Genomic DNA, 11,517 nt, shown 5'->3' with positions numbered 1-11,517 from the left:
CAGAGAAGAAAACCAGTATGCACCAGAAAGAACAGTACGGAGGACCGAAGCCCTGGCAAATGCATCTGCTGGAGCGCCAGACTGGTGTGAAGGCAGTCATATGGGAGAAAATCGTTTGTGGGCTGGTTTCACTTGATGGGGCCCCTTTGCCTGCTCACTCACTTGCTCGCTCTTGCACATACAGGAAATTCTGCTCTCACACTTCCCAGCACAATCAGCTAATTAGTGTGGGTTTGTTATTTTAATGTAGTTTATTCATATGTGACAGCTAGTAAAGGAGGGCTAAGAGAAAGTGGGGGGAAAAAGGAAGAAGGTAAGGTCTTAACTTCAAGGTCATGGAGAATCTTGAACTAAATGGTCCCTATCAGAGTCACCTGCATAATTATTGCACCAACAATTAACAAGATTCAATTGCAAATAAAAGCAAAAACCTGACTCTAAAGCAGTAGCATTGTCTCATTTCCCTCTTTATTTATGATGCCTCCAAGAGGCTAAGAAGGGTTAAAGGTGCTAAGGCCAGAAATGTGCACGCAGCCTGGTTCCCTCAGTGCACACTGCCAAGGCAGACCCTGCCCTGTGTCCCAGGGCTCAGGAAGAGCACACAAAAAAACACTTGCCAGACACACACACCACTGGAGTTACTGTGGGCACACTACTGGAGGTCCCTTCAAAATGTGCTCTTGGACTTTATGTTGTGCTGAAAGAGAAGCCCATCAGACCACAAGCAAACAGAAACCATCTCCCAACCCCAAATGGTGAGAATGGGTTTCTCCACTGCACAGAAGTCCCTTGTGGCAGCTCAGCCCACACCCCCCTGTCACCAGCACAGAGGTGCTGCTCCACAGGAGCACCGTGAGATTAATCAGACCCCCTACAATGCGTCCAGAAGCCATCGTGACAGACCCTAATCCCATAACATGACAGCCCAATACAAACAGACTGAAACTTTAGACCTGCTGTCCAACAGCCAGAGAGTGGCTGCTTAGCATAAACTCCTGACAGCTTCAGACACGCTTCCCTGTCAAGGAGTGCAAGAAAAATAACCCCCCAACAAATATACCAGCCCCCCACACAAAGGGAGGCAAAACGTACTCCTGGGCTTTCTAAACACGCACACACCCCCGGCACTAACACCTACGTGCAATCATGCTTTCCTGAAGGGATAGCACACTTTGCCCCTAAACACGTACCTCACCATATAGAAATTATAGCTATTCAAGAGCTGTATGTATGTGCTGGCATGCTCCATAAATGTAGTCGTACATGCATGGGTTAAAAAGTCCCATCTCCCCCAAATACATTCCTGTACATTTCCCTACGCATTTCCCTTTCACACATTCCCCCAACACACACAGAGTCCTCACGCATACAGATGGGCACAGGCAGACACCCATGAAGCTGCAGAAGTCTCTGTGTGCTGGCACCTTCCCTTCCCACCACATTCCCACTCTATTTAGGGCAGAAAGCGAAGCCCGATCCTGTGCGCAACTGGTACTGCAGAGGGAATCTCAGGAGGCTGCTGTGAGCTCCAACTGGAGCCCGGCCAGGACACCTACAGCTCACGCCTGTATGCTCGGGCGAGGGGCCAGCAGAGCCTCGACGGCTGCAGGTGGTCAGGACGGTGCCTCCCGCGTGGTGTGGTGCCTGCCCAGGGCCGGGGCACTGGGTCAGCACTGAATCACCAGCCCGCTCTCCCAACGCCGCCTGGTGATTCCCAGTCCACGTTGTCACAATACCCCCAGCCCTGCTTAACTGGTGAGATCAGCACCGCTCCCAGCTGGAGATAAACGGGAGGCAGACACGCGGCAGCCCAGATCCCCACTGCCCTCCCCCTTTCTGCAGTGAGGGCAGGTCCCATTATTCTGGTCTGGAGGTGAGCAGCCAAGTGTGTGCACCAGCCAGCAAATGAATATATAAATATTTATTCAAAGGAAGAGAGGAACAGACGTTCCCGAGGCTGCACTTGCTGCGTACGCAGCAACTTCAGGGAGCCTGCAACTTGTCTTTCATTCCTGCTCCTGCCCGGCTTTGCCTCTCTGCCTCCCCAGCTTCTGCCCCCAGCTCCTGCCCTTCCCCTCTGCATCTTTCCTGTCCCTTCTCCTTGTGTTCAGGATTTTTTTCAAGCACAGCAACACTGCTCTTTAACATTTTGAGAATCTTTTCTTAAAGTTTGAGTTAGAAATAAAGCAAGTTCTCAAAATGCACCTTTTCCCTGATCTATAAAACCAATCCTCCCAGAGACCTTCCTGAGGTGGGATTTGCTCTGTAGTACCAGGGCTCTTACACATCTCCACCCATCCCACCTGTGCACGTACAGCTGCACGGAATCAGAAATCTCAGCTGCTTCTGCCAACCTTGCAACCAACTCTCCGCAAGCCCGGACACATAATTTTATCTTTCCGTTGCCTTATTTCCCTTTCTATGGAACGGGAGGGGCGTTACCTCTATCAGCCTTTCTGTTCCCCTCTTTTAGCCTGTCAATTTCTAAAGCAGAAGGGCAACCCTTCTTACAAAGAAACACTGAAGATGGCCATCAGGCCAGAGGGGACCAGAGCATCTGTGCTTCATTCACTGGGGCAGAGGGAGAGGAACTGAGCGGCTGAATGAGGGACCCTTGCATCTGCCCAAGGCCGGGATGCCAGGCCGGGGGATCCCTGAAGCCAGGCAGAGGCTCCTTTCCCCCAGGCCGAGCTCCCCACCCCAAATCACCCTGTGTCTCCATCGCACTGTTTAAAGATTCCAGGCTAAGTAAACATCCCCCTTCATTTTCTTCGTCTAAATAGAAATGTTTTGATTTCACATCAATCTGAGGAAGCTGTTTATAACCTGAGCCTGTCACTCGGACTTTTCATCTCTGCCCAGGACAAACTCTCCCACATGCTCTATTTACACTGAGCACTTCCTCTGAAAACAATGCCACTGGGAGTTTACTCCGCTTGCCCCCTCCCAACACCCTGCGAGGAGACACCGGCTCCCTCCGCTCCGCACCCAGCGCCGTGGCATCGTGAGAGCAAACCTCCCTGTGAAGACAAGGCTTGCTGGACCCAGGCCTGGCAAGGAGGAGGACAAAACGCGCCTTGCCATTTTGCTGCCTTGTCACCGCTTCAGTTGCTGCTTACAAGCCCAGGGTGCTGCCCCCACTGCCCCTCCTTCCCTGGTCCCTCTGTGCTGCCAGTGCCCCACGTGCAGCCTCAGCCGCTCTCCCTCCACACCATCCCGAAGCTGCACGTTCTCACCCATGAACTCCGCGGTGGGGTGCTGCCAAGGTGGGCTCTGCCCCCGCCCAAGGGAGAAGAGGGGCTGCGGGGGGGGCACGTCATGTGTGGGAACAAAGGGCTTTGTGGCACAGACAGAAATAGGGCATCCCAGCCGAGGGGCAAAGAGAAATCCTGGCTTTGTAGGGGAAGGAAAAGAGCCGAAGTCTGGCTTTGGCTTGGGGTCCATGCAGAAGCACATGCTGGTAGTGGGGAGAAAGGGTCCCGGCTGTGAAAAAGGGGCGCATGGAAGCTGGACGAACCAGCTGGCATAGATGGAGGAGAAGGGGCCCTGGCTGTGCGGCAGGAGCTTACTGGTATGGGAAGAGCCAGGGGTGCAGAGGGGACCCTCGCCGGAGGGGGCAGGGGCTGAGGAGGGGTAGGAGACAAGGGGCAGGAGGGCCCGTGCTGCGGGGAGAGGGGTGCTGGCTGGGGAGGGACAGCGCACTGTCACTTCAGAGAGCCCGGTACGTTGAACAGATGGAGCTTTCATATTCCTATTGAAGAGTTTTAAGCCCAGCTGAGCAGCTCCGTTCAAGAGGGAGGTCCCAGTGCCAGCTTTCCAGGAGCTGCAAGCTCTCATTCGATTAATTATTAACAGCATTATTTGGGGCGGGGGGGGGGGGGGGGCGGAGGGCCAACATGCTGCACAGTCCTTTTTTAACCACTGTGGTGCAAGCTCGACTGGAGAGACTCCAGTCTGCCCAGGAGCCCCAACAGGGTGAGCAGCACGGCTTGCTGGGCTAGGGGGGTGAGGGTGCTGCACACCAGAGCCTCTCCACACTTGAGCTGCGGTCCCTAAGATGGAGCCAAACCTTCACAGCAGAAGGCCACTGGGGCACTGGGAACATGCTTCCCTGGAGTAATGCCCTGGCGATGCCCAGCCACACGCTGGGAAGAGGCAGAGAAGGCAGCCAAACACTCAGCCCCTTCCAGAAAACATTGCCCCTCCAGCACGAAGACTTGTGTGTTATCCCAGGCAGGGCCAAGGCGAAGGCAGCAACAGCCCAGGCATGGCCACAGTGTGTGTGAGTGGATGTAGTGTGTATATTTTCCCCTCTTCAGTTTATCAATAAAACATTTTATAGCTTTTAGCCCAGGAAATGACCTTGGATTAGTGGATGCTGTCTCTTCTGGCTGACCTTGGGGAGTTCACAAAGGCTCTTTAACAACCTCCTCTGCCCTGCAAGCATGGATCCCGCCTGTGTGTGTCTGTGTGAAGCCGGGGAAAGCCCTCAGTGAGAACGTCGTCGGACCTGACAGGCTCCAGCTCAGCACTGGGCAGGGAGGAGAAGGAGAATCAAAGACGGGGGAGGAGAAACGAAGCGAGCAGCCAGGGCATCCTTACTGAAGCACCGCCAGCTGTACTCCCTGCTTTGCAATAGCCGTGAGGGCGCTCCCCACACATCCCATCTATAAACTGTGGAGGAAAAGCTGGGGACTCTGCTCTGGTCCCTGTGGCCAGCGCTTGTCAGAGTGCAGGCTGCCTGTGTTCAGCACTGCTTGACCTTCTCCTGCCTGCCACACTGGCATCTCCAGCTGCACAAGAGGCCACTTTTCTCCCTATTTCCAGCTCCCAGAGCCTGGTTCAACCCTGGCCCAAATGGGCACAGACCAGCACCGGTTCCCTTCAGCAAGCCTGTCCTGCTTCCCTTTGCTCAACCTTCTCAGCTACAGAGTTAAACTGTAATTTTCTGGTGATAGTGAGGGGCGGTGTACGCACTGGGCTGCGACCAACAGCAGTCATCCTGAAAGAGGGGGGAAGCTGCATCAGCTCTAGAGATGCTGGTGCCCTGCACTGGGGCTGCTGGCCAGCCAGGCTGCTCCTGCTTCCCACCCTGCCACTTGGTTGCTCTGGTGCCACCGCCAGGGTTTCGCCAGAGAACAGCTCGTGAACATGGGGAGCCCCCTCTTTCCCAAATGGGAAACAGCCACAGTATCTCTCAATGATGTGTATTTTCAGTGCAGAAGTGTAATTATGGAGAGAGGGAACAGGACAGGAGAAACCGAGAGAAATTTTCCTCCTCAAGGGAACAGAAACTAAGCCGAGAGGGCTAGTGCTGAGCACTAAGCCAGAGCGAGGTCCCTGCGCACCACAGGGCAAAGCCTGCAAGGGTGCTGCAGCGAACAGCCCACCCCATCAGGCTGTCCCCGTTGCTGCCCTCCCCCGCTAACACAAGCCTCCCTTTCCAGCCACGTCTTCTCCCTGTGTCCCCCTGCAGTCTCCCCTAGTACTGGGCACAGAGGGTCCCCATCCTCTCCTGCAAACACCCCCAGCTCTTCTTGTGTCACATACAGAGCCAGCCCCTCTTGGCATCACAGCCACACAGGCTGTGCCCTGGCACCAAAGTCCCCTCCCCAGAGCACGCTCCCAGCCCCCAGGTGCCCGTTTTCTCCAGTCGCGTCCTCCTGAAGAGCGAGCCCTAAAGTGTTAACGGCGATTGGTGAAATGGCACAGCAGATTGCTACAATAAATAATTTACTGATATTTATAAATATTCAAATCAGCAGGCTTCAGAAATTGAAAGGGGGGGCCTGAGCTGACGGGGAGGAGGGGTGTTTAGGGAGGGGAGGGTGGCTGACATTAATTCCCAGGCTCTCCAAATTCATTTGAGAACTGTTTCTCATTTCCAACAAATATTAAATCTTTTGGTGTCAAGCCTCCAAAATAAATATCAAATAGAAAGTCACCACCCTCTTGGTGGCTGATGCCTTGCCTACCACGATGCTGGGTGCCTGCAGCCCTGTCCCCTCAGACAGCCAGCTGCGGGGAGCGATGGCAGCCTGCACCGGCCAGGTGCCTGTGCAAGAGCAGCAGCCCACCCAGCCACACCTGTAACGCAGCCCACTGCACCAACAACCATCATCCGAGACAGGAATTCCCATTACTGCCACCTGCAAGTCCTTGCCTTTGTCTTCCAGCGGATTTTCTAAATCCCATTGGGAAGAAAGGGCTGAACGTCGGAGCAATGAAGGTGGAGCCAGGGCTCCTGACGCCTCCCTGGGAACATGGCCTTGCGGCAGAAACGGAGCAGGGGGTCAGGGCTCCTGACTTAAGACTCCTTGCTCTGGAAGGGAATTTGGTTCTAGTGATTTAAGCTGGGGGTTAAAAGCCAGGAATGCTGGCTTCCAGCCTGGTTTCCAATCACGGTGTAACCATCAGTCTCCTCAGCTTTCTGTGCCTTAGTTTCCCCCTGCAGAGGAGGAGGAGGAGAAGAAGGGATGAAGATGACTGCCCACCCAGCGGGATGAACGCAGCCATGTTTACTCTGTGCTTTGAGATCTCTGTATCAGCACTCTGTCACTGTGCTGGATTGTTACTGAGTCTTTTCAACCCCTGAGCATCCTACTGACCCCTTAGATGGCCATGGGAGATGATCCTGTGTCCTCCCCTGGACCACCCCACTGGTAACGTGAGGCTCCGGCATGGGGTGAATTTCCCCTAGATGAGTAATGGCTTTTCTAATGCACGGGCAGGCTGTCAGCTTCCCTACTCCCAGTGTTTTATGGGTTTAACTGAACGGCTCTGAACTCCCTAGTAAGAAATAAAGTTATCCCTCAGCGTCCCTTCTAAACATTTCACTCAGTGCAAACGGTGTTTAAGAAAAATGAGGACATATTTCTTCTTAAGGATGCAGTATCCCCCTTCAGAGGCCTAATTTATGCCATATATCACTGGCCAGGGAGAGAAAGGCAGCACAGACCTCACACTAGGAGTGAGCTGGCCCTAGCACAGCCCAGGCACAGCCTCTTTGCTGCAATGGTGCAATGGGCTGCAACTCAAAGTCCTCCAGAGTCCGCAGAGTCCCCGCTGGAGAGCCGAGCCCGGCTGGCAGGCAGCAGAGCAGGACGGACACCTGCTAATACTCAGCACTGCGCTGCCGCCTCGGCTGCTGCATTGACCCTCTCCCACTGCAGAGACCTGCTCACCTGCACCACCCCAGCCTGCGTGGAACCCGTCTTCAACCCGACCCCAGCTCAGCCCCACTCGGGGCCCTTGTCTCCTGCATGGCTGAACCGTGACAGCCTCCGCACTGGCCCCACTCCCTTGCACCGCACCACTCTCCTCTGTGACACTGCCTTCTCACCTGCTGCTGACCTGTTCTGCCGCCGCTCGACCAGCTCTTCACAAGCATTTGGCACAGCTGGTGGGGAAAGTGGTTCAACTGCGAGCAAGGACAGGACTAATCCTTCTTCACAGCTCTTTAGTAACGCACGTCTGAACCTTTTCCTGAGCAGATCTCAAAAATGATCCTAAACGTGCTTTGATCTTGTCTACCCCCAGCCTCCTTACTCTGAGAGCCACTACGGCTCTGCTGCTCACCCCTGAATGCCGAGACAAAGCTCCATTCCTCTGCCCTTCCCTTTGCCACGCTCTGCACTCACGTACCCTGAACCTTCAAAAGACAAGAAACAAGCCCCTTTTTCTGCACACAAGTAACACAGGGAACTTCCAGAATTAACGAAAGGAGCAGAGTGGAAAGAAGAGGGGGAAAAGGGAGTAACAGGAGTCAAAACTCTGGTTCTGCTCCCTGCTCTGTTACTGACCTGCTCCTTCTCTTTGGGCAAACAGCATCAGGCAGGCTGCCCTTCTGTCCTTTACCTGCTGGGTCTCTTCAGATAGTCAGCCATCTGGGCAAAGATTTCTTGCCTAGCTTAGCAGGCCCAGTATCTCGCTTGCAATGTTAGGTGCTACTGCAGTTCAACAGCAGAGGAAAAGCACTGATTCAGGGTAGTCTGAAGCTCAGAAGTCCCTTGAGTCATGCAGCCAACTTTCTAGTTCATCTGCCAATGGAGGATCTTTGATAAGACATTTCAACAGTTTCCTCTTCTTGGTCCCACAAAAACCTGCTCTCAGAGCTCTCAGAGCAGGGTCTCGCTGCTCCCCAGGCTGAGAGGGGCTGCTCCCTCAGAGCCTTCTGTCTTCAGAGTCTTTCTTTCAGATAACATAAAGCCAAGAGGATCAGCTTTTCTGATCCAGTTTCTCCTTCTTGCCTTATTTATTTATTTATTATTAATTTTTCAGTCCAGTTAAAAGGTTTACTATCCAGATGAGCCTAAGTGGCCTCACTCAGCCTAAGTAACTCTATAAATCAACCAGAACTGCTAACATCTACATCACAATCCTGCCATCAATCTCCCCACAGGTTGTGAAGAAAACCAAGAGGAAAGACGCAAAAGGGAGGGTGAAGAGTAATAGCTTATCACCACCAGGTCCCTGCAGGCTAGCTGTGGCCCTTGGAAAACTCCCTATGAAGCCAGACACGTTGCCAGGGCAACTAAATGCAAACACTGTGCCAAACTTCACCTCTCTGTAGATGCACTGGGTGCTGTGCCAGGAGGACATGGTGGATGCAGAGAGAGGGAGGGAAGGGCTGGTGGAGAGCAAAAGGTCTGGGAAAGCCTCTGGAGCAGGGCCCGCCAGCCCATGCGGGAGCCAGCTCCCCAGGAATGAGGCAGAGGGCAAGGTGTGAGCCTCTCCAAAACGCTGCCCAGACCCCGCTGATGGGGCAGGGGGTGCGGTGAGACATCGAGGTGGCAGAGAGGGAACCAGACTTAGCTGTGAGTACCTGATGCTGGGGGAATAAAAAGGACCTGGGAGAGACAACTGGTCTCTTAAAGGACGCAGATGAGGAAGGGAATTGCTCAAAGTTTCATCAGTCCCTCTTGGTGACTGTCTTTAATGAGTTACTTCACAGAGAATCCAAACACAACGTGACCCGAGTCAGTGGAGAGCAGCTCCGGCTTCAGGCTGGCCTCAAGAGTCATCCCTAATCAAGGGCAGGGGTTAAGTGAGCCACCTCCTACAAAGGGTCCCTCCAAACCCTGTTGGTAGTTGGTAGGCAGTTTAAGAGCAATTTGCAATCCCTTTCAGCACTATTAAGCTCAGACCCAACAAAGAATGCAGACCCCTAATTAATTGCAGTGGGAAGTCAGGAGCTAAATGGGAGTTGGGAGCCTGAATGCTTGATGCATCACTAAGAAACACAGTGCCAGAAAAAGTTCATTATTGTGGTCTTTCAAGGTCCTGCAAAGTAAATCAGTGTGTTAGCCCGCAAATGTAAGTGAGACCTCAGCAAGAGCTGTATGACAGAGAGCAAACCAAAGCATCTTAGCTGTCCAGCTTGTGTTAATGTCCTCCCCACAGCCCCGCTGCCTGAGCTGTGTGTGCGCAGGCGAAAGTGCTCTGGGCTTGGTATGCAAAGGGGGCACTCAGGACCCTTAGAGGTTTCTGTAATCCCCAAGTGGGGCCGGGAGTCTTTTGTGAACCCACAAAGCAGGCACCCATCAGATGCAGCACCGGGAGTTCAGGGCTCTCTAATCCCCGGAGATGCCTGTCACCTGCCCTTACTGTGCAATGTGGTTAGGAGAAATGCTTGTCCGTCCTGTTTGTGTGGCAAAGGCTCAGTCTGGCCAGAGGAGAGCTGAGCTCTGGCATGAAAGCAGCGGGTCATCCCCGAGCCTGTTAACTCAGCAGTCCTGTCAGAGCTGGGAGAGGAACCCCACTGGTCGGGCTGTGCGGGCACTCACCCCACGCTACCCAGTGCTCACACCAACACTAATTCTCCATCTTGCCTTTTGCTGCTCTTTCTTCTGGTCATTAGAGCTCATCTTCTTATCTCTCCTGTCCTTGTGAGCCCATCCATGCGCTAGTGCTATCACTAATTACAAACACCCATCAGTGGGAACACACACGTGTATAGAAACGTGGCCATGCAGGTGCACTATCACATGCAGGGGCACGCATGACCCAGCACACAAACACACGCAACTGCATGCCCGTGCATGTGCTCATGAAACAGTATGCACACAGAACACATGCTAATGCATGCAAACGTCAATGTACCTGTGACCGTACAAGTGTTACACCCGCACTCTGCAATACAGACAGATATATAGCATATGCACCTCCCCAGAGGCGCACACCCGCATGCACTGAGCTCTGCTCAGCCCTGCACACGCGGAGAGCACCCACATACATACAGCCCACTAGCAGCCACACATGCAGACGCACACAGGCAGCCACCCGTGTGAGCGCAGAGCACCCTGCACGCACACACACACACACACACACACACACACTCGCATGCACGCTTTCAGCACAAGCCCACATGCCTAGTTTATTCTGCAGCTTGGAGTGAGAAGACAGTGGGCTCCCAGCCGGACCCTGCAGACAGACTTGGCAGCAGGGACAGCCACACTCCCCATCCCACCACAGAGCCCCTCTTTACCCCCAGCCCGTCTGCACCTCACACCTTAAGGCAAAAAGAGCATCGGTGAGTGTCTCATTGGAGCTGGCGTCCCAGCGGAGTGTTTGTGCCGGGCAGGGGATCTCTCCCTCTCCCTCTCTCTCTCTCTCGCTTCCACTCGCATCTTTTCATGAACTCTATTTCTCTTTCCTTTCTGAAAACAACTGAGCTGTAAATACTGTTTAACCTTCTTCCCCCCTTCCCCCCTCCCCTCCGCACTATAAAAACACAAATATGCCATAACTCAGCTGGCTCAGCCGCCGCGCCTCCAACATGCCCTGCTCCAGGCCTCTCAGGAAGGTCATAACAAACGACTTTCCGATTCAGTGCTCCTGAAATAATTTTGTGTATTAAAACCTGAATCTGCACTTTCTGGACCGAAAGCCTCTCTTAATTATGGCAAGCGTCCTTGGGATGGACAGTGATCCTTCACTACAGCACCGCTAACCAACCGGAGAGGCAGCCGGCTCCGGCTCCCCACCACCACCTCCTCCCGCTGCCCCCTCCCACCACCACCCAACCCACGGCCCCCCTTGCTCCCTCGCCCCCCCGCCTTCCCTTTGCCCAATCTGTTTTCAAAGTGTGTCTGTCCTTTATTAAATTGTTTTCTTTTCCACATTATCAGTTGCCATGGAGACCTCATCTCTCGGATTATTTGAATTTCATTATATCTATTGATTTGGGAGCATTTCATCTTTTTTATTGTTTTTCTGTCAATTTTCAAAACGAATAACCATCTAATTTGCGTCAGTGCTGATTATGTTTGTCCCTCAATAGAGGTCGGCAGCTGCGTCGGGGAAACAAATCAATGGGAAACCATCATAAACCTCCCCAGTACAATCTCCAGGATATGTGGGTGACATTCCACGCCTGCGAGAAACACTCATCATATCCAAACTTCTTTCTTTCTTTTCTTTTCTTTTCTCCCCTCTTTTTTTTTTTTTTATTTCCCCTTCGCAGCCAGCTCCGCTGGCCAGTGGCGGGTCACATTTAAAATCATATTTATTTTACAC

At 53.3% G+C, this 11,517-nt stretch overlaps 1 protein-coding gene across 7 annotated transcripts in view; it reads right to left on the bottom strand.

Annotated features, from left to right (window-relative positions):
- CASZ1 (castor zinc finger 1) overlaps positions 1–11,517 on the bottom strand; it is a 208,189-nt gene that overhangs the window by 52,635 nt on the left and 144,037 nt on the right. The window lies entirely within an intron of this gene.

This window comes from Falco peregrinus, chromosome 3 (genome assembly GCF_023634155.1).
Source record: "Falco peregrinus isolate bFalPer1 chromosome 3, bFalPer1.pri, whole genome shotgun sequence".
Taxonomy (NCBI): domain Eukaryota; kingdom Metazoa; phylum Chordata; class Aves; order Falconiformes; family Falconidae; genus Falco; species Falco peregrinus.
Note: the sequence above shows the minus strand (reverse complement) of the source record. Positions and strands in the feature narration are given on the sequence as shown.